General features: G+C 37.3%; 1 protein-coding gene across 1 annotated transcript in view; it reads right to left on the bottom strand.

The window, feature by feature from the left end:
* Positions 1 to 24,801, bottom strand: part of MGAT4C (MGAT4 family member C) — a 284,176-nt gene that overhangs the window by 45,907 nt on the left and 213,468 nt on the right. The window contains exon 2 of the mRNA XM_025284376.3: positions 19,890 to 19,939. The gene's annotated coding sequence lies outside the window, so the exon portion shown is untranslated. The remainder of the gene's footprint in view (positions 1 to 19,889; positions 19,940 to 24,801) is intronic.

Here is a 24,801-nt window from a genome sequence, read left to right as displayed (position 1 = left end):
CACACACACACACACACCCCTACCTTCTTCTTAAAATAACACATATATTGAGTCATTATTTGTACTAACTTGTTTTTTTTTTTTATCTCTTCATATATTCTGGAAGTTCTTTCATATTCAGTTCAAGTAGGGTACTTTTTGTCTTTTATATAGCTTAACAGTCCAGTTGAAACACTTAATTATATGACCCTTGCCTTATAATTATATTTGTTAGCTATTTCCAAATATTCTCTATTCTAAAAAAGAGCTACAGTAAAGATTTGGGTTATATACTTCTGTGCGTAATTTTTGGATATAATCTTATAAGTGAAATCCTGTGTCAAAGGGTAGGTGCATTTCTGATAGATACTGCCAACTTCCTTTAACCTTGTAATATATTTCTCTGTATTAAATGTAACACATTTAGAACTGGTTCTGTGTTTATTGTCAGCATTTCAAATAGACCTCACAACCTCCCAATAAATTTAAGCAGATCTGTGAGATTGTTGTTGACAGCTTAGTTAAATAAGCTTTCTTAGCTCTTCCAATCTGTGTGATTGTAATTCCTCCAGAGCCAGAGACATTACTGAAAGGAGTCCTTTTAATTAAGGCAGCATCAACAATGCATTTGTGTATGGTAGCATTTATTAAGTAGACTGATTTTTCACAGAAAATGTGCATGTTTCATAAAACAGTTCAGAATTTTTTGATGCCCTGTGGCCATAATTGCTTTTACTGTAATTTTCAGAGGTTTGACTAATTCTAAAATTCATCTCATTTTGCTAAGCTTATCTTTGAAATAATAGTCTAGACTTTAATGCACTCATTTTTCCTAGAAGTATATTATACGTGTGCAGTAATAACTCAATATAAAATATTATAGATATGAATGACTTATAATTAATGTAATATTTTATTTTACACATTATCCAATGAGTTAAAATATTTAAATTTTCCAGCCTTTGAAAGTTACCGTATCTAGCTCAGAAACCATTAAACACATGTTGTTAAAACTGATCCATCAACTGCCATCTTTAAAGAATGTCTTGTAGTTTTCGTATCACTTTCCACACTCCTTTTTCTCGTCTTTCTTTTTTTTTAAAAAAATATTTATTTTAATTGGAGGCTAATTACTTTACAATTTTGTAGTGGTTTTGCCATAGATTGACATGAATCAGCCATGGGTGTACATGTATCCCCCATCCTGAACCCCCCTCCCACCTCCCTCCCCACCCCACCCCTCAGGGTCATCCCAGTGCACCAGCCCTGAGCACCCTGTCTCATGCATTGAACCTGGACTGGCGATCCGTTTCACATATGATAATATACATGTTTCAATGCTATTCTCTCAAATCATCCCACCCTCGCCTTCTCCCACAGAGTCCAAAAGACTGTTCTATACTTCTGTGTCTCTTTTGCTGTCTCGTATATAGGGTCTTCATCTTTCTTAAAACAGATTTGACCATATCACTCCCAAGAATGAAATGGTTCATTACTTCATTCGCTGATGATTCAGAGTTCACTTTTTTTTTCAGTTTATTGAAAGCTCTTGTCACTTTCTTTGGCCGTTCTCTACAGTTGAGAGCATTGCATCTTATGACCATGTGCTACATCTGTTCAAACATTTTTCCTACGCCCCACCCCAGCAGCTCAAGTGATGCTTCCCTTATGAAACAATGTGAGATTCTTCCCTCTTTTAGGTAGAAGTAGTCAGTACTATCTATGGGTCATCTGTGAAACTAATGTAACTTATCCATTATATCACATTTAACATTTCATTGCAAGGATTTCTTTACATAGTATTTTTTTCTAATGGATTGTGGGTTTCTTCCAGTCAAAGAAACTGTCTTTACATTTACTTTATTTAGAAAAATGTATACCTTAGAAACATTCCCTAACATTTTGGATGGATTATTAATAAATGAATTTGCCATTTGAGAATGCAGACAAAAACATCTCTAATTAAAATTTGAATAATTCTTGGTGAAACTTCAAGGAGTATGATTCTAACTATAAGACACTATTTTACTATTCTGTTTACTATGCTGTCTCCAAAAGTGTGGGTGGGAATTTGATCCTGCTAGGAGATTCTGGAGGTTAGGAGTTAAGATCATTGCATTAAAACAAAAGCTGCAGTAAAGAAAATAAGAAAAAATCCATATCGTAGCTAAAAGAAATGACCAAAGACTTTTCACTGCACACCCTCATTTATGTACATTTTTACTTTTCACGTAATTATTATGAAAGTTTACTGTTATTATATCTTTCATCATTCACACTGGTGTATCAAACACTATATTTTCAATTTTCTTATTATTGTCTGTAGCATTTAACATACGGATAGTCATATGATTGGCACTTACAAAAGACCTTTAAAAGACTTAACTAACTAAAGTCATATTCAACTCTTTGCGACCCCATTGAATTCTCCAGGCCAGAATACTGAAGTCAGTAGCCATTCCCTCCAGTGGATCTTCCAAACCTAGGAATGGAACAGGGTTCTCCTACATTGCAGGCAGATTCTTTACCAGCTGAGCTACCAGGGAATCCCAATTAAAGGCAAGAAGTATCAAAATGCCTGACGATTTTTAATGGACAGTGTTACAAACACTACAGGCAGATAATATCCAAATTTATATATTAATATAACCAGCACGTTGAGCTTTTGGTAAGGGCCATGCTCTGTGTTAAGAATTTTATGTGTTGTCATTCATCCGATCTTCACAACAAACCTCTGAGATAGGCACCATTATTATTTTTGTCATTTTACTTATGTGGAAACAAGTTTATTGAGGTTAAATGACTTTCAAAGATATATCCCCTGGAGGAGTGCATGGCAACCCACTCCAGTATTCATGCCTGGAGAATCCCATGGACAGAGAAAGCCTGGTGGGCCACAGTCCATAGCGTCTCAAAGTTGGACATGACTGAAGCGACTTAGCACACATGCACACACAAAGATGTATCACCTGGAAGTGATAGTGGTAGGAAGGACTCAACTTAGAGGAAGTTGATTTCAGAGTCCACAATCATAACCACTTGCATTCTTTCTACCTTAAACTTGAAAGGAAAGGTGTTTCCTGGTTATTTCAGCAATAGAATGCTATATACTAAAACTTTTATTTTGCACATTTTTGAGATTGAATATTAATTTAGGAAATGACAAATGAATTAAAATCAGAAAATAGGTTTAATAAATTAGTCCCTAAATGCAGGGTGCCTGCATGTGTGCTCAGTTGTGTCGGACTTTGTGACCCCATGGGTTGCAGTGTTCCAGGCTCCTCTGTCCATGGGATTCTCCAGGCAAGAATACTGGAATGGGTTGCCATTTCCTTCTCCAGTGGACCTTCCCAACCCAGGGATAGAACCTGTGTTTCCTATGTCTCCTGCCTTGGCAGGAGAATTCTTTACTACTGATCCACCTGTGAATCCCCTCTAAATGCAGACATTAGGGAAATCACTCTACTTGGAATATTGACAGTGGATTAGTAATCGAGTAACCATTTTACATAGGAAAAATCCCATGGACCAAGGAGCCTGGTCAGCTACAATCCACAGGATTGCAAAGAGTCAGACATGATTGAGCAACTGAGAACACACATGCAAACACACACACACACATGCTTTTTGAAATCAAATTATGTAAATGGAAAAATATGATCTCTTAGTTCCTGAAGATTATCTTTATTTTTATTGGAATTAGGTAGCTGTCTCTATAGTAAGTTTGTAACTACACAGGGAAGCAGATAAGTTGGATTTAAAAAATCAAAGTTCCAGTGTAACTTGTGTTTATTTATTTCATTTTCAGAGAAATTTAAAACATTATAAAACCAGTTTGAACAATCCAAAGCTTCAGTATATTATTTTCTTCTGTATCTATAGATTTTTTTATGAAATAGTCTATTATATGGTATTTCTTTAAAATAAGTTTATTCTAATTTAATTTGAATATGTTCATTGTTATACACGTGAAAGGTCTCTGAATGTAAGACCTCTTAACATAACGTACTCACTTATTTTCAATAGTCAAATTTTAATATCAGAATTGCATCTCTAGAAAGTGATCTTTGGAATCATATAGTTGAGTATTTTTGTTCAGATAAGTTTAGGTGAAGAATTACAATGATCTGCTTTTCTGTGTATTCATTCGCTTGTGTGTCATATCACATTCTTTTTTAAGTTTTCATTTGTTAATTTAAGTGTCACATGGATAAACCATGAGGATGCAAATATGAATATAATATTTTTCTGAAAAAGCTTAGTGTTTTAATAAAGAGATTTTAAATTCTAATTAAGTATCTAATTAAACTCAGCCTAAAAACATATCTCGTTTAGCAGGGCTAGAAAGGAAGAACACTGATCGTATTGGAGGGAACCTATAAATACAATAAGATAACCAAACCAGTCAAAGTTTGCTACATGCATCTGAGAGGTAATATAGCCAAATACTGACAGGAAAAATGGGAAACAGAATCATTGTCGTAATCTTACTGTGAGTTAGTCGTGGAGTTACAGATAGTATTGTCTTCAAAATATATATTATTTTCTGCAAGAAAATTGTCATGCACATGTTCAGTATGTGTCAGTGTTCTGCTGGGAGTTGGAGACAGATATTAACAAAGACAAAATTGTTTTTAACTTACTACAGCATACTATCTGTAGAAGCCAGTTTCTGGAGCCCACCATCTCTACCTGGAGGTACAGATATTTGCAACGTGGCTTGCAAAATCGAATTCATTTGCTGCCCTTCTGCTCATCTCTGATTATCTGTGCTCTTGGGCCTGCTGTCTTATTTTGGCTAATGACAACACAATGCCTCTTCACTGCTGCCTGAAGGAAAAAAAAATCTCAGCATCATTCCTAACTCTTTATCCATTGCCCTCACTTATGACACACACCATCACACATGTTGTAAGTAATCAAGTTCTATCAATTCTCTCAGAAATGTCTGACATTTTTTGCTAATATTTTTACCATTTTTTCCCTGACTCTCCTACCCGCTCTAGAAGGTAAGTCCCTTGAGAGCAAGGACCTTAACTGTTTTATTCACAGAATGCACTGGTTATTTCAAATACCCTCTTCCAACAACAAAAGAGAAGACTCTACACATGGACATCACCAGATGGTCAACACTGATATCAGATTGATTATATCCTTTGCAGCCAAAGATGGAGAAGCTCTATACAGTCAGCAAAAACAATACGGGAGCTGACTGTGGTTCAGATCATGAACTCCTTATTGCCAAATTCAGACTTAAATTGAAGAAAGTGGGGAAAACCAATAGACCATTCAGGTATGACCTAAATCAAATTCCTTATGACTATACAGTGGAAGTGAGAAATAGATTTAAGGGACTAGATCTGATAGACAGAGTGCCTGATGAACTATGGACACAGGTTCATGACACTGACAGGAGACAGGGAGCAAGACCATCCCCAAGAAAAAGAAATGCAAAAGAGGAAAATGCTGTCTGAGCAGGCCTTACAAATAGCTGTGAAAAGAAGAGAAGTGAAAAGTAAAGGCGAAAAGGAAAGATACTCATTTGAAGGCAGAGTTCCAAGAATAGCAAGGACAGATTAGCAAACCTTCCTCAGCGATCAGTGCAAAGAAACAGAGGGAAACAATAGAATGGGAAAGACTAGAGATCTCTTCAAGAAAATTAGAGATACAAAGGGAATATTTCATGCAAAGATGGGCTCAAAAAAGGACAGAAATGGCTTGGACCTAACAGAAGTACAAGATATTAAGAAGAGGTAGCAAGAATACACAGAAGAACTCTACAAAAAAGATCTTCACAAACAACTAATCTCAAAAATATACAAGCAACTCCTGCAGCTCAATTCCAGAAAAATAAATGACCCAATCAAAAAATGGGCCAAAGAACTAAATAGACATTTCTCCAAAGAAGACATACAAATGGCTAACAAACACATGAAAAGATGCTCAACATCACTCATTATCAGAGAAATGCAAATCAAAACCACAATGAGGTTTCATTTCACACCAGTCAGAATGGATGCAATCCAAAAGTCTATAAGCAATAAATGGAGAGAGTGTAGAAAAAGGGAATCCTCTTACACTGTTGGTGGGAATGCAAACTAGTACAGCCACTATGGAGAACAGCGTGGAGATTCCTTAAAAAACTGGAAATAGAACTGCCTTATGACCCAGCAATTCCACTGCTGGGCATAAACACTGAGGAAACCAGAATTGAAAGAGACATGTGTATCCCAGTGTTCATCACAGCACTGTTTATAATAGGCAGGACATGGAAGCAACCTAGATGTCCATCAGCAGATGAATGGATAAGAAAGCTATGGTACATATACACAATGGAGTATTACTCAGCCATTAAAAAGAATACATTTGAATCAGTTCTAATGAGGTGGATGAAACTGGAGCCGATTATACAGAGTGAAGTAAGCCAGAAAGAAAAACACCAATACAGTATACTAATGCATATATATGGAATTTAGAAAGATGGTAACGACAACCCTGTATGCGAGACAGCAAAAGAGACACAGATGTATAGAATAGTCTTTTGGACTCTATGGGAGAGGGAGAGGATGGGATGATTTGGGAGAATGGCATTGAAACATGTATAATATCACATAAGAAATGAATCGCCAGTCAAGGTTCGATGCAGGATACAGGATGCTTGGGGCTGGTGCACTGGGATGACCTAGAGGTATGGTATGTGGAGGGAGGTGGGAGAGGGGATCAGGAAGGGGAGCACATGTACACCTGTAGTGGATTCATGTTGATGTATGCCAAAACCAATACAATATTGTAAAGTAATTAGCCTCCAATTAAAATAAATAAATTTAAATTAAAAAAAAAAAAAGATCTTCACAACCCAGATAATCACATCATCATGATTATCTGGGTTGTGAAGATCTTTTTTTTTTGATCTTTTTTAAGATCTTTTTTATGATCACTCACACTCATCTAGAGCCAGACATCCTGGAATGTGAAGTCAAGTGGGCCTTTGAAAGCATCACTATGAACAAAGATAGTGGAGGTGATGGAATTACAGTTGACCTATTTCAAATACTGAAAGATGATACTGTGAAAGTGTTGCACTCAATATGCCAGCAAATTTGGAAAACTCAGCAGTGGCCACAGGACTGCAAAAGGTAGGTTTTCATGCCAATCCCAAAGAAAGGCAATGACAAAGAATGCTCAAACTACTGCACAATTGCACTCATCTCACACACTAGTAAAGTAATACTCAAAATTCTCCAAGCCAGGCTTCAGCAATATGTGAACTGTGAACTTCCAGATGTTCAAGCTGGTTTTAGAAAAGGCAGAGGAACCAGAGATCAAATTGCCAACATCTGCTGTATCATCGAAAAAGGAAGAGTTCCAGAAAAACATCTAGTTCTGCTTTACTGACTATGCCAAAGCCTTTGACTGTGTGGATCACAATAAACTGTGGAAAATTCTTAAAGAGATGGGAATACCAGACCACCTGACCTGCCTCTTGAGAAACCTGTATGCAGGTCAGGAAGCAACAGTTAGAACTGGACATGGAATAACAGACTGGTTCCAAATAGGAAAAGGAGTACATCAAAGCTGTATACTGTCACCCTGTTTATTTAACTTCTATGCAGAGTACATCATGAGAAACGCTGGGCTGGAGGAAGCACAAGCTGAAATCAAAATTGCTGGGAGAAATATCAATAACCTCAGATATGCAGGTGATACCACCCTTATGGCAGAAAGTGAAGAACTAAAGAGCCCCTTGATGAGAGTGAAAAAGTTGGCTTAAAGCTCAACATTCAGAAAACGAAGATCATGGCATCTGGTCCCATCACTTCATGGGAAATAGATGGGGAAACAGTGGAAACAGTGGCTGACTTTATTTTGGGGGGCTCCAAAATCACTGCAGATGGTGATTGCAGCCATGAAATTAAAAGATGCTTACCTCTTGAAAGGAAAGTTATGATCAACCTAGACAGCATAATAAAAAGCAGAGACATTACTTTGCCAACAAAGGTCCGTCTAGTCAAGGCTATGGTTTTTCCAGTAGTCACGTATGAATGTGAGAGTTGCACTATAAAGAAAGCTGAGCACCAAGGAATTGATGCTTTTGAACTGTGGTGTTGAAGAAGACTCTTGAGAGTCCCTTCGACTTCAAGGAGATCCAACCAGTCCATCCTAAAGAAGATCATTTCTGGGTGTTCATTGGAAGGACTGATATTGAAGCTGAAACTCCAATACTTTGGCCACCTGATGTGAAGAGCTGACTTATTTGAAAAGACCCTGATGCTGGGAAAGATTTAAGGCAGGAGGAGAAGGGGATAACAGAGGATGAGATGGTTGGATGGCATCACTGACTCAATCGACATGAGTTTGGGTAAACTCCGGCAGCTGGTGATGGACAGGGAGGCCTGGCGTGCTGCAGTCCATGGGGTCACAAAGAGTCGGGCACAACTGAGTGACTGAACTAAACTGATGCCTATTTCATTGAAGAGTTCCTGGCATACAGTAAGCCCTCAACAAATATCTGTTAAATGTTCAAATTAATTCCTAATTCCAGAATAACCCAGAAATTAATATTTTTTGAGGATCATTATCTGCCAGGAGTAGAGATATGTGCTTTGCAAAGATTTTATATTTAATCTTCAGGATTACTCTAGAATAGATTGGCTTTACAAGGTTGTTTGGACTCAGATGCCTGTGTTGATTGCTATTGGGTTTTACTTAACCAGGGCTTCCCAGGCAACGCAAGTCGTCAAGAATCTTCCTGCAAGTGCAGGAGACATAAGAGACTCAGCTTTGATCCCTGGGTTGGGAAAATCCCCTGGAAAGAGGAAAATGGCAACCCACTCCAGTATTCTTGCCCGGAAAATCCCATGGACAGAGGAGACTGGTGGGCTACAGTCCGTGGGATTTCAGAGTCAGACATGACTGAGCACACACAGTTTACAGTTTTTCTTAATTGCCCTTCTGAGGGAGAAGATAGATGGGCCCCAGGATGAGTGACTTTTGTCCACTGTTGAGAGATACTCCAAATTAGCAAGAAGGAGGAGAAGCTGAGCTATGCCCAGGTAAGAGACCATATATTCCTCATTCTGGAAGTCATGGAGACCTTCCTGACTACACATGTGCAGAAAGTCTCCCTGGTGATCAATAGGGAGAAGGTAACACCTCCTAGTAAGTGATGGCAACCTCCCCATAGGCCTCTTGGCTATAATTGATCGTGGCTAAGAGACATGTGTGTACACATGAGAGGACCCTGAGATATACCAAATGCAGACTCAGAATCAGGCAAAGCAAGACGACTGGCCAAAGGGAATTGGAAGGAATGCCCCATAAAGCTATTCAAACTACCGCTAGGTCTTGACTCTCTCTCTCCCTCTCTGAGCCCACCCATGTGCCTGTCCACAGGTACCCTTTTTATGTCCTATTAAATACTTACCTTGCTTCACCACTTTGTTTCTTTGTGGAAATTCATTTCTACACAGCTGATGGGCTAGGATGTTGTCACTGGCCACTGACCCCTTGTGGCCTAGTGGCTAGGACTCAATGCTCTATCTGCCATGGCCTGACCTCAATCTCTCTGGTGGGGAACCAAAATCCTGCTTCAGCTCCTTCAGGCTGAGGTCACTTGAGATCACTTTTATAGTACTATGATCTATAAGAAATATATCTTTGGTCTTTGTTCACAGTTCCATGCTTAAGGCTCCCCAAACCTTTGGCATTTCCTAAGTGCTAAAAGCTTTAAAACGTCTCTTTTGTTAATAAGGCGAGTTGCGGAATGCACTAAGGATGGGAGCTGGTTGCTAGGAGAACCAGCCATGTGATTAGAGGGTTGGAAATTTCAGTCCCACCTTCAGACCTCCTGGGAGATGAGAGGGACTAGAGGTTGAATCAGTTACCAATGGTCAATGATTTAATCAACCAAGCCTTTGTAATGAAGCCTCTAAAATAACCCAGAAGAGTGGGGTTCGGAGAGCTTCCAGGCTGATGGACATGTGTAGGTGCTGGCAGAGTAGCACATCTGGAGAGGGTGTGGAAACGTTGCATCCTTTCCCTATACCTTGTTCTAGATATCTCTTCCATCTGTATTAAATCCCTCTGTATCAATCTATATTAAACTGGTGATCTAATAAGTGAAATGTTTTTCTGAGTACTGAGCCACTTTACAAATTAATCAATCCTGGGAAGGGGTCTAGGGAACCTTTGAGCTTCAGCCAGTTGGTTAGAAGCATAGGTAAGAATTTGGGCTTGCGACTGGCATCTGAAGTGGTGGTGGTGGTGGTGGGGTATTGTGAAGCAGTGTGAACCTTGGAATTGGGTCCAGGAGTCTAAAAGACACACCAACATCCCTTCACTTCTACAGTTCATCAAACATATTGTTATAATAGCATTATTTTTCTAAAGATTCATTACAATTCTGCTTTTTGTGTTTAAAACCTTTGAATGATTTATACCTCCATGACACTTCATGTGAGGTGTGTTGTAATAGGGCTACTGCCTGCATTTCTAATCTATTTTTCTGGGATTACTTTCTAACAATTAATATTATGGCTACGGGTATCTACTCCTTAAATTATGCCATTTACCTTATCATCTGTGCCCTATCATTGTTTCTGTTGTTGTCTGTGTCTTGATTTACTTTCTTCTTGCCTGCTTAATTGCCTCCTAACGCTTAGAAAACAGGAGAATCAGTAGTAAAGAATCTGCCTGTCAGTGCAGGAGACTCAAGAGATGAATGAGGGTTTGATCCTTGAGTCAGTAAGATCTCCTTGAGGAGGAAATGACAACCCACTTCAGTATTCTTGCCTGGAGAATCCCCTTGACAGAGGAGCCTGATGAGTACAGTCCATGGAGTCACAGAGAGTTGGACACAACTGAATGACTGAGCATATGCATTGTTAATTAGCCCCAATTCACCCTTAAAATTCAACTCTAAATCTCATCCTCATTTGCTTGAAAGAGATACTGTGGAAGCTAGATACACCTGAATTTGCATCCTGGATTTTCTACTACTGGCTGTGTGATTTTAGGCAAGGTCTTAATCCTCAGGCTCTTCATTTTAAAACTGGCACATTAACAACTTAGTTCAAGGGTTATTTCTTTGATTATAGGAGAAAACAAAGCAACGAGAACTTGGCACATACCCCAGAAAAGTCCATTAGATTAATTCTGTACCCCAACATAATCAGTTGAATAAACCACTCCCACTTAGTTCACAGTTCTACTTCAAAACCTGTAGAAATCATTCCTGTTTAAATTTCCAAATCTAACCATCTGGCAGCCACAAAGTAGACTACAGATATATAAATGTTGACTTTATTGATGACTCTGAGATATAATTATATATAATCAAAGTATACTATACTTTCTTAAGCATACTATACTTTCTTAAGTTTCTTAAATGTAATCAGTGGGGGCTGTTTTATTATTATTTACTACTAGTAATAAAGAGGTGACTGATTCTGTGTTTTCATAAGCTTTCTACACCTTTTACATCAAACAATTCAGCATTGAAATCATACAATGAATTAAATAGAATGACTCATATTAGAAAAGGTCTCCATCCCCATCAGGTCTTGTTATAGTTTACGGCAAATGTAAATGTTAATGTCAGGTCAACAAATATAGGGTTAAAAAGTAGGGTGGGTCATGGGAAAAAAAGGCAGTGCGCAGCCAGTCGGAGGCTGGGACCAGATCTGCTACCACGCATGAGAACAGCTATTTAACATAATGGAAACATTTCTGGGCCAGTGCTTATTTCAGTACGCTTTGTAAATAACCTAGTATTTAAATATATACAAACTGCTTTTCAACTACTTGAGCAGAGATCCTGGCTGGTAAAAACTTGTTGAGTCTTCTCGCCGTGTGATAACACAAAATTTCCCTTCTGCTTCTTGTGGCAGTAATCATCTCCTGCTTTAGGATGTGTCAGGAGGCTGGGTCTCAGCACTTGCTAAAATACTTCCTGATGATTAGTAATTATTGTTTTTCTTTGGATTCATTTTCTTCAGCGAGGAAGGAGTCACCTACCTAATTTAAATCTGTTGCCTGTGATATTAGTGGTGACAGTTTATTTCAGCTAATGAGGAACTTTACAAGATGGCTGTATTGCAACTAGATCCTGGCTCAGAGTTGTCCTTTTATTCATTGACGAAGGTGTGTAACTTCTCATTAACATTAGAAAGAACAGTGAAAGTGTAATGGTTACAGAATAGAACAGAATAGATTGTGTCTAGGGGTTAATTTTAATTGCATATAACTGTATTTGGAAGGACAACTTATAAATGACTGTTTAATGATAAGAAGCAAATTTCTTAACTGCAAGCAGCAACTGACTTAGACAAACATTTGTTGTCTTATAATCCTATTAAAATGAACATTATGGAAGTCCAAGTTCATTTTTTCCAGCATTGAAAATATAATTTTTAATGAGAAATAAATGTCTGTTGTTGATAAACTATTCAAGCTGTGGTATTTTGTGAAAGTATCTTGAAAAGGCTAAGATATTGTGTTTTAGACTGATATAGGGAGAAGGAAATGGCAACCCACTCTAGTATTCTTGCCTAGACAATCCCGTGGACAGCAGAGCCTGGTGGGCTGCTGTCCATAGGATCGCACAGAATCAGACATGACTGAAGTGACTTAGCATGCATGCATGCATTGGAGAAGGAAATGGCAACCCACTCCAGTATTCTTGCCTGGAGAATCCTAGGGACAGGGGAGCCTGGTGGGTTGCTGTCTATGGGGCCGCACAGAGTCGGACATGACTGAAGCGACTTAGCAGCAGCAGCAGACTAACATTGAAGTTGAAATCTGTATGATTGTGGAATAAAAACTAATATAGTCTTTGCAAGAGATCCTCACTCTACTATGAAGCTTGTAATGTGTCTAAATATTAGGGGGTATAACTACTTGTACATGAGACAGAAAAAACACATTGAAAAGTTCACCTGTATCAATGACCAACAAAAATTTGTTAAGAAATCTTTTATGCACAAAGCGTTCAGGTTTTTGTTTTTTTTTTTAAGAAGGCTGAAGAGTCTTGTTTCATATATAATATTATACCTGTTTCAATGCTATTCTCCCAAATCATCCCACCCTCTCCCTCTCCCACAGAGGGATGGTATGGGGAGGGAGGAGGGAGGAGGGTTCAGGATGTGGAACACATGTATACCTGTGGCGGATTCATTTTGATATATGGCAAAACCAACACAATATTGTAAAGTTAAAAAATAAAATTAAAAAAAAAGAAAAAAAAAACAACAACAAAAAAGAAGGCTGAAGAGGCAAGACAAAAAACTGATTAGCTACAACACATATTTATGCATTGGTTTCAAATAGAATATTAGTTATATTGTAATCTGGAGGAAAATGTTTATCATTTACTCAGTGATTCAAAGCATGTGCATGAGAGCTAAGTCATTTCAGTCATGTCCAACGCTTTGCCACCCTATGGACTGTAGCCTGCCAGGCTCCTCTGTCTATAGGATTCTCCAGGGATCCTGCAACCCAGGGATCAAACCTGTGTCTCTATGTCTCTTGCATTGGTAGGTGGGTTCTTTACCACTAGTGCCACTTGGGAAGTCCTAAGTTATTTTTAAAATGACCTAAAAGTCAAGCTGATAATCATAGAATAGTCAAGACACATCGAAATGTGAAGATCATTAGTTCAACTGCAAACTTATGCATAAGGAAAAATATTAATGCTAGGGACTCCAAGGGGCAGATTTAACTTATTGATAGGACAAAGGCTAGGTTGGGTTTCCTTTTCAAGAGTTGAAATTACCTTTAAAGTCTAAAATCATAGTGTCTTATGTAGTCATTAAATCCAAAGTCACAAAGTAAAATATAAAACATATATAATCAAATATGGGAGAAATAGAACTATCATGCTACACTTCAGATTGATATTCTGTTTAAAACTGGATTCACCATAGTCAGTAGTTCTTTCCACATTATAAATGATTGTGCTTTTTCTATTGAGAATCAAATGTAATCTTTCTAGGTTTGTGGGCTTCCCCTGTGGCTCAGCAGTAAAGAATCCACCCGCAATGCAGGAGATAGGTTCGATTCCTAGTTGGGAAGATCCTGTGGAGAATGAAAGGCAACCCACTCCAGTATTCTTGCCTAGGAAATCCCATGGACAGAGGAGACTGGTGAGTTATGTCTGGGTTGCAAGAGTTGGATACGACTTAGTGACTAAACAACAACATGCGATACATGCATCTTAAGCACTAGAATCAGGTTCTGTTTGGTGAGTAAGATGTTCACCTATGGGAACTAGTGATAACAGTGGGAATAACAGACTTACATCTCCCATTTCATTCTCACCTCACTGAGGTATACCAAGTGAAATGGAATGTAAAACTGCCTAACAAATTTATGTAAGCTGTTATTTCTGTTTCTCTCATATTCTCTCTGGCTTTTGCTGACTTTTTACAGTTTTATTTGAGTTAAATTTGTTTAGGATGTTCCTACATTCTAATGCATGAGAGCTAAAGATTGCATAATTTTTAAAGAGACAGTAAGACTAGATTATGAATATGTATGATATCAATATTCATACATCAATATCAATATGAATGAACAGCAATAATGAAGCAATATATCAATTGAAACAAAGCATAAAAAATGAAAATTTCATGACAACATCTGCAATGTTCAAATGATCCAAGTTTCACAAAAATGGCCAGCTAGGGGAGATTCTAGGTTCTAACAGAATTAACTTGGTCCATGAAACATGTGAGAAAGGAAGAATTTTATATAAACGTCTAGTTTTTTTTTTAATTAGAGTATACAGCAATAATGGACTTGCATTCCCACATTACAATAACTGGCTGGACATAAGCATTTTTGGAAGGACTGATGCTGAAGCTGAAACTCCAGTACTTTGGCCACCTCATGAGAAGAGCTGACTCATTGGAAAAGACTCTGATGCTGGGAGGGATTGGGGGCAGGAGGAGAAGGGGACGACAGAGGATAAGATGGCTGGATGGCATCACTGACTCAATGGACATGAATCTGAGTGAACTCCGGGAGTTGGTGATGGACAGGGAGGCCTGGCGTGCTGTGATTCATGGGGTGGCAAAGAGTCGGACACGACTGAGCGACTTCACTTTCACTTTCATGTGTCAGGACCTGGTTATATCTGAAGCCCTGGTTATATGTAAGTATTGACAGTGTAGAGCCCAAACTAATACATTTTAAATGATAACACTATTATTTCTAAGTATGTCCTTTCAGATTCCTACAGTAGATACAAGAGAGTTAAATACATTGAAAATGAGGCAAAGAGTTATCTTTACCTTTTTTAGGAGAAGGCTTAGCTAGGATGCTATGGTTAATTGACAAAATGCCCCAAATTCTTTTGCGTTATGTACCCCCTTTTCAATATGACTGTAACTTCTCTCATCAAAAGATAGAGCCTATTTTCCACATATGGATGTGGGTTGACTTTTTGATACATTTCAGCCAAATGAATGGCATAGAATTGACAGTGTATTCAGATCTAAGCCTAGAACTCATGCCTTTCATGCTTCAATTTTCCCTCCTAGAACACTGACTGCCATGGGAACAGGCCAGGCTAGCTTGCTGGAGCCAAGGCCTTCCTAGAGTGGCCAGCTTCCAGACAATGGAGGAGTTGAGTGCAAACACATGAGTAAGCCAAGGAGCACAGTCAAGCCCAGTCCAGGGTGGCAGAATGGTCCAGGTGACCTGGAAACTCAGAGGGAAAGTACATTGCTGTTTGAAGCCACCAATCAGCAATTTCCAAAGTGTCATCAACAGTTACCTGGGATCTCCATCACCTTTTTCTGTGCAACTGCAAGGTTAAAACTACTTTGATAATTATATTAAGACTTTGTCTTTTAGTCCTCATTCTGTCAAGAGCATACAGTGGAGATTTCCAAAGTCTTCATAAGGTGTGATATCAAAAGAGAATGAATACAGTACAAAAAGGAGGACCCAACAATCTCCTATTGAGCCACACATAAAAGAGATTAGCAAAAATAGAAAACATTGCTGCTCTTCTCACTAAATTTTGCTTTGCTTAAAAAAGGCAGCTGTTTTCCATAAAACATGTTATTTATAAGTAATAGTGTTCAAGTAAATGATGAATATATTAAAATTTATATTTTAGTTTCTAATACACTAAATATCAATGTAAAATGCACATAACAAACCTCTTTGGAGTCCTCAATAATTTTTAAGACAGGATCCTGAAAGAAAATAGTCTGAGAACTGCTACACTTTTCTTATTTATTTAACATTCTGCTGCTGCTGCTGCTAAGTCACTTCAGTCGTGTCCGACTCTGTGCGACCCTATAGACGGCAGCCCACCAGGCTCCCCCATCCCTGGGATTCTCCAGGCAAGAACACTGGAGTGGGTTGCCATTTCCTTCTCCAATGCATGAAAGTGAAAAGTGAAAGGGAAGTCACTCAGTCATGTCTGACTCCTAGCTACCCCATGGACTGCAGTCTACCAGGCTCCTCTGTCCATGGGATTTTCCAGGCAAGAGTACAGGAGTGGGGTGATGTAACATTCTACATTATGAAAATAGCAGTTTGTTCCTCAAATAAAAATCACTGTTTTGTCCTTCATGACATAATTCTCCTAGTATATCGCAGTTCTAAAGCCTTGTGATCCATAGACTGTGGATATATGTATTTTCATTTATAGAATAATACTGAGTCATTTTGAGTATGATTATTCTATATTTTAAAAATGAGGCTTATGTCCTTTCTAAAACACATGCAGATCAATATCATTCTAATTTGTAAGCAAATATTTACTTGCCAATTTTATAGAAAGCAATAATTTCCATGGAATATAGAAATACAGAAACTGAGAATTTTAACTAAGAGAACATTCATTCAAAGTTTTGCCAAATTTAGCTTGAGGTCAAAGGTTGAAGAATCCCAGTGGAGTTGTGGTAATGATGCACTTGGGGAGGTTAAGTTGCTCATAAATTTTACTCTATGAAGATCAAAATGAAAGATTTTAAACTGGATATGCTTCACTGCTCTAAAATTATGTAAAGAATTGGAATAAAATGTGAAATATGACTACTCAGTTTCTGAGAAGTCTATGTTTATAACAAAAGACAGGTAATATGGGACCACACATCTGATCTGATGAAAGGATTATAAAGAGTTAAAATTTTCTGTGGGCTAACACTGCATACTGCAATGCATAATAGCTCACTAAAATTTGACATATGAAGCTGGATAATTCAACTGTATTTAACTACATAGCTTCTTTTGCTTATTTCTTTAATTCTTTGAGTTAGCAGTAGATAGTCGGAAAAGTGGAAATGCATGAAGTAGAATATGTAATTAAAGAGCCCTATCCACTTTGCCAACAAAGGTCCATCTAGTCAAGGCTATGGTTTTTCCAGTGGTCATGTATGGATGTGAGAGTTGAACTGTGAAGAAAGCTGAGCACCCAAGAATTGATGCTTTTGAACTATTGTGTTAGAGAAGACTCTTGAGAGTCCCTTGGACTGCAAGGAGATCCAACCAGTCCATCCTAAAGGAGATCAGTCCTGGCTGTTCATTGGAAGGACTGATGCTGAAGCTGAAACTCCAATACTTTAGCCACCTCATGTGAAGAGTTGACTCATTGGAAAAGACCGTGATGCTGGGAGGGATTGGGGGCAGGAGGAGAAGGGGACGACAGAGGATGAGATGGCTGGATGGCATCACCAACTCAATGGACATGAGTTTGAGTGAACTCTGAGAGTTAGTGATGGACAGGGAGGCCTGGCGTGCTGTGATTCATGGGGTCGCAAAGAGTTGGACACAACTGAGCAACTGAACTGAGCTGCATTGAAAGGAAAAATTAACTACATACATTACAAGTATTTGGGACAACACAAATTATTGTGAATTTTAATTGCTACTAGAAACTTGAAAAATAAAATATGCACAATAAACCAGCTTATGGAGGTGATCTCAGTTCTGATAGATTAAAATTTATATTTGAAAATCTCCCTACCCCAAGAAACAGTTTGTTATAACTGTTTGAATATTTGAATGTTTTTTTAATGGTATTTTCACATTATCTTTGGAAAAAAAACCCAGAAAAAATAGCATGTGCTATATTTTAAAGTAAAAAATAATAATGGATTTCATAATGAAAAACATGAACATTTTAATACTATTTTCCACAAATAAATCTGACTAATTTAAACCACTGTGAAAGTGCCAAGCTCCAAAGGGAGTAAACAAAAATGTTTGAAATGTTTATGCTGTAAAATGCCAACAACAGCTACTTTATATACACATTTTTCACATGACTAAAGAGAAGAAAAACTTGTGAACATGTCCTCTCCAATTTTAGCTACCTTTTCCAATTACCATATTCTCTCATTAGAGAGTCTACATGGGCACTTTATTAATTGCCTGCTTAGTTAAACAGTAAGCATTAATAGTAATTACAAGAATCCCAAAGTCTCTAAAATTAATATTGTGTGTTCAAGGAGTCTAAAAGATTAGAAGAAGAACCCAAAGTAAGTGTTTTGTTTTCTTCAAAAGCAGAATGAAACAAAGACTATACTCCATCTCTGGTAACCCACTCCAGTATTCCTGCCTGGGAAATCCCACGGACAGAGCCTGGAGGGCCACAATCCATGGGTCACAAAGAGCTGGACATGACTGCACACGCACACTGGCACGCATACTCCTGTTCACTGTGACAGGGCTTAATAGCTTAGTAATATCAATATGATAATGTCCTTGCTCCAGGGAAGAGAAAAAAGTAACAGAATCATATCAGAATTATGAAGGAAAAGGTTGGAGACCTGTGGAGGTAGAAACATAGTTTGAATTAAAGTTTTAGCAGAGGACAGCCTTTTAAGTTAAGACCAAAGAGAAAAATGTCACTATTTACATCATCTGTAAAATATAAATAATTAACCATTAGCATTTTAAGAGACTCTAAACATGCAATGCCTCTAATTCTTCCTTGTATGTACCCCCTTTTCAATCAGAAATAACCCCTGACAATGTAGATTCACAGTTCAGAGAAATTATTTTCTAAGGACAAGAGCCAAATACAAAATACTTTCAGACAAAGAAAAACTGAAAAATCTTCACTAAAGCAAAGTCTAAAAAATGTACTTCAGGTAAATAGATAAGGTGGAAGTTCTAATAAGGAACACTGAAAAAACAGAGATGAATATGTGAATAAACTTAATATTAATTTATGATACAATAATAAGACATCTAATTCTTGGAGTAATAGAGCAAAAATAGCCACAGCATTGTTTAAAAAAAATGATGGTACCTGGTAATTAAAATAATCTAATATACTTGCATTTTAGGAAAAACTTAAAGATATTAACATGCTTCTCTGTGTGTGTGTATTCATTTGCTTCATGAGGTATCTTAATTGTATTAGTTGTAATAGAATATTTTATTATTGCTCTAACTATGACTTGTGTTTTTTTTTTCTTTTAGCATCAATAAATTTCCAAGTTTTAATAAAAACATCAAGTTATATGCTTTGATAAACTCAGAAGTTGCCAATAAACATCCAAAGGCAATGGCAACCCACTCCAGTACTCTTGCCTGGAAAATCCCATGGACGGAGGGACCTGGTGGGGTGCAGTCCACGGGGTGGCTAGGAGTTGGACACGACTGAGCGACTTCACTTTCACTTTTCACTTTCATGCATTGGAGAAGGAAATGGCAACCCATTCCAGTGTTCTTCCCTGGAGAATCCCAGGGACAGGGGAGCCTGGTGGGCTATAGTCCATGAGGTTGCAAGAGTTGGTCATGACTAAGTGGCTAAACCACCACCACTAACTACCCGAAGACAATTTGATTTGTGGAATATCTTTGATAATATAAAAAGATAAATATCTTCAATAAATATAAAAAGTATAGCCCCTCAAAATTCCACTGTGAATTACATTCAGTCTCACCTTAAGAAAGAAGTAGTCACAATCAGTCCTGTGTAGAAAATGTGGATATACTGGAAAAAAGAAAGTCCAATATTACTAATTCAATCCTCTTGTTATTTATAAAAGTAAAATAAAAATTATTATAGATAATTTGCTATTCCCATGCAATCATATTATATTCATATTTTATAGTTTTCCAAATTGAGAGAAAAATATAGAAAGAACATTTAATATAATTATTTAATAAATATCTCACAGAATACTTCTTCATATTAAGTTAAATTATTCATTAAAAGTAGCCATATTAAATGTTTGAAGCTTACATTATATACTATAAAAATACACACATATATGTCTTTTGACATTATCATTGATTTTATCTGAGCTAGCAAATAAGTTAGATATATTTTACAATATTTCACATAAACGCAGAATTATTTATCTTTAGAAAGTAACTGCAGTAAGCTTTAGGTTAGCTTCACGTCACTTAAAAGTGTATGGGCTAGTTTGTTCCATGTTTATCCATGTTTTGATTTTTCCACCAGTTATAAAGGCGTAAAACATTCAAGAGATTGTTCCTGCTATAACATTATACATTCATTGCCTGGAACACAGTTTGCTATTGACTGTCTGCCAGATTTTGTTAACAAAGTTATTTAGAAGAAAATTGTGTGTCTATAACACAATGAATACATGAAGAAAAGTCTCTAATAATGTCTTAAAAGTCATGCACATATTCTTTAAGCAAAGATAGGTTGAGGACAAATATATTGTTATTTTGCATTTTTCTCAACTGGGCTTAAAAGTACTACTTATATTCTAAAATAAAAAAGCAAGAGAGTTCCAGAAAAACATCTACTTCTGCTTTATTGACTATGCCAAAGCCTTTGACTGTCTGGATCATAATAAACTGTGGAAAATTCTGAAAGAGATGGGAATACTAGAGCACCTGACCTGCCTCTTGAGAAACCTGTATGCAGGTCAGGAAGCAACAGTTAGAACTGGACATGGAACAACAGACTGGTTCCAAATAGGAAAAGCAGTACGTCAAGGCTGTATATTGTCACCCTGCTTATTTAACTTATATGCAGGGTACATCATGAGAAACGCTGGGCAGGAAGAAGCACAAGCTGGAATCAAGACTGCAGGGAGAAATATCAATAACCTCAGATATGCAGATGACACCACCCTTATGGCAGAAAGTGAAGAGGAACTCAAAAGCCTCTTGATGAAAGTGAAAGAGGAGAGTGAAAAAGTTGGCTTAAAGCTCAACATTCAGAAAACGAAGATCATGGCATCTGGTCTCATCACTTCATGGGAAATAGATGGGGAAACAGTGGAAACAGTGTCAGACTTCATTTTTTTGGGCTCCAAAATCACTGCAGATGGTGACTGCAGCCATGAAATTAAAAGACACTTACTCCTTGGAAGAAAAGTTGTGATCAATCTATATAGCATGTTGAAAAGCAGAGACATTACTTTGCCAACAAAGGTCCGTCTAGTCAAGGCTATGGTTTTTCCAGTGGTCATGGATGAATGCGAGAGTTGGACTGTGAAGAAAGCTAAGCATCAAAGAATTGATGCTTTTGAACTGTTGTGAGTCCCTTGGACTGGAAGGAGATCCAACCAGTCCATTCTAAAGGAGATCAGCCCTGGGTGTTCTTTGGAAGGAATGATGCTAAAGCTGAAACTCCAGTACTTTGGCCACCTCATGCGAAGAGTTGACTCATTGTAAAAGACTCTGATGCTGGGAGGGATGGAGGGCAGGAGGAAAAGGGGATGACAGAGGATGAAATGGCTGGATGTCATCACCAACTGGATGACGTGAGTTTGAGTGAACTCCGGGAGATGGTGATGGACAGGGAGGCCTGGCGTGCTGTGATTCATGGGGTGGCAAAGAGTCGGACACGACCAAGCAACTGAACTGAACTTAACTGATATTTTAAAATATTTTGTGCTTTCCTGGGCTACTTAGATACCTCCAAGGAAAAAATAATGCTATTTTCTGAAGTTTGATGCTATATAAACATTTATTATTTTACACAACAGTTAATTGTGAGAATTCAGATGCTCTTGAGGCACAGATTTCTCTACCTCTCCAGCCATCCCCTTTAGCTTCTTTCATCTTTACTTATATGTAATGTGGTTAGCTTCTGTGGTCAAAAAGACCCTCTCTAGAGTCTCTGTACTTTTTTTCTACTTTGTTTTTTCTTTTGTAGCTTCCAGATATAGCAAAAACAGTTGCAACTGGAGATTGATATTAATATTTTAAAATGGTATCAGTCATTTTAGAATTTTCATTTCAAATAATTCATTTCTAAATATAGAGCTATTATTGTTATAGATAATTGGTTATATCTCAGCATGGAGAGTGTAGCACCCACAATTATTAGAGTGATGCAGAAAGTAGGTAGGATTTAAGGAGGCCTAGCTGTTCAGTTCAGTTCAGTCGCTCAGTCGTGTCCAATTCTTTGTGACCCCATGAATCGCAGCATGCCAGGCCTCCCTGTCCATCACCAACTCTGGGAGTTCACTCATACTCACATCCATTGAGTCAGTGATGCCATCCAGCCATCTCATCCTCTGTCATCCCCTTTTCCTCCTGCCCCCAATTCCTCCCAGCCTCAGAGTCTTTTCCAATGAGTCAGCTCTTCGCATGAGGTGGCCAAAGTACTGGAGTTTCAGCTTTTGCATCATTCCTTCCAAAGAAATCCCAGGGCTTATCTCCTTCAGAATGGACTGGTTGGATCTCCTTGCAGTCCAAGGGACTCTCAAGGGTCTTCTTCAACACCACAGTTCAAAAGCATCAATTCTTTGGTGCTCAGCCTTCTTCAGAGTCCAACTCTCACATCCATACATGACCACGGGAAAAACCATAGCCTTGACTAGATGGACCTTTGTTGGCAAAGTAATGTCTCTGCTTTTGAATATGCTATCTAGGTTGGTCATAACTTTCCTTCCAAGTAGTAAGCGTCTTTTAATTTCATGGCTGCAGTCACCATCTGCAGTGATTTTGGAGCCCCAAAAAATAAATCTGACAGTTTTCACTGTTTCCCCATCTATTTCCCATGAAGTGATGGGACTGGATCCCAAAATTTGTCATGCAGAAAGCTGTAGTAACAATGAGTTTAATTCTATGCAAGCTCTGGTACTTGGCTACAGCAGGCCATTTGGGTTATGGAGTTTATTTTCAAACTTATGAATGGAATATATTGATAAAGGGATTCTAGACCCTAGAGACGATGTTCAGATGACCAGGCAACTATGAATAAATTATTGGTTTTGAGAATGTAATAATATGCTTCAGGACCAGGTGTCTTGTTATGGACCTGTCTTGAGTCTTTTCGCTTACTAGTGATGTGACCTTAAACATATTTTAAGATATATTTTAACAAAAGATCTGATATTTTATAGTGTGTTGATGAATTTTGTAAAAGGCTGATTTACAAAATGGAATCTGCAGATTTGTTCCTGTATGCTTATCACCAACTGGAGATTCAACCACACTTTGTAAACACAGGATCCTAATTAGGGTCACATTAGTGGTTTATAAGGATTTCATTTGGATTTTGTATAATTGTACATGTATAGTGGGGAAAAGTATAATTGGGATGTACCTGAGAAAAGATTCATTAAATAAGATATTCAATTAAATAAAGGTAATTAAGCAAAAATAAATTTCTCTGCTTTGATAGTCATATGCCTTCTTTAATAAATGTTATTTTAATATAAAAACAAATTTATTTTAAGAATTTATTCTATTTGGAGAAATAAAGTGTATGAATGAAAAATATGCTTTATTTTTCTAGTTATTAATATATATCATCTTAAATGGCATTCTTAATATGCCAAATTCTAATAGATACGATTTAGTTGTATTTACTTTGGTAAATTTTTGGTGGTTGCCTTCCTTGTGAGGCATTTCTATGAACAATAGTTACTTTTAATGTACTCCTGCTTTTTAGCATGATTAAAAACATTATGAATCATGCAAAAAATTATTGTTAGCATAAAAATCAAATAATTTTTAAAATAATTGGTCAATAATATTATTTTATCATTTTCAACAACTTCCAATATTTAGAATGTGAATATTTAACATTATGGATATGTAAATATATAATGTATAAATACATATTTATAAATACATGTAAGTATTCAGGTTGCCATAATAAGAGAATGATACATTTCTATGATCCTTAAATGTTATATATATAAATTTTGTTTCTGAATAAAATGAAAATGTATGTTGAAAAAAATCTCACAGTAAAGGTAATTGACTAAGCATTCTACAAAAAGTAGTAAACCTAAAATTAAATGTACATTTTTAATAGTCTTGGAAGGATTTTCAAGATAATAAGTCTTTGCAAGTGAAAACTATCTGTAACAATTACTTTCTGAAGAATACAGAGCACTTCTTTACTAATATATATTTGAATCCACATTCAACAGATCTCTAAGTTTTGGATAAATGAATTGCTCCAAGTATATAAATGTCAGTTATTATTGGGCTTCCCTGGTGGTTCAGATGGTAAGGAATCTGCCTGCAATGCAGGAGACCTGGGTTTGATCCCTGGGTTTGGAAGATCCTCTGGAAAAGGGAATGCTTACTCACTCCAGTATTCTTGTCTGGAGAATTCCATGGACAGAGAAGCCTGTTGGGCTACAGTCCATGGGGTTGCAAAGAGTTGGACAGGACTGAGCCACTAACACATACAGAGAGCTATTATTCTATTGTATATTAAATTAAATAAGAAGAACTGTGTACTTTATGTATTATTCTCAAGCAGTATCTGTCATGAGCACATGAGCAGCTTTAAGAATCAGATCAGCCACACTACATCACTCATTGAAATTTACAGCAGATAAGGAATGCAAAACATGAGAGAAAATGAAAGACAGAAAAATTACCTTTCTCAAAAAATCTGTGCTC

This window comes from Bubalus bubalis, chromosome 4, assembly GCF_019923935.1.
Source record: "Bubalus bubalis isolate 160015118507 breed Murrah chromosome 4, NDDB_SH_1, whole genome shotgun sequence".
NCBI classification, from domain to species: Eukaryota; Metazoa; Chordata; class Mammalia; order Artiodactyla; family Bovidae; genus Bubalus; species Bubalus bubalis.
This window is presented reverse-complemented; position numbering and strand designations above follow the sequence as displayed.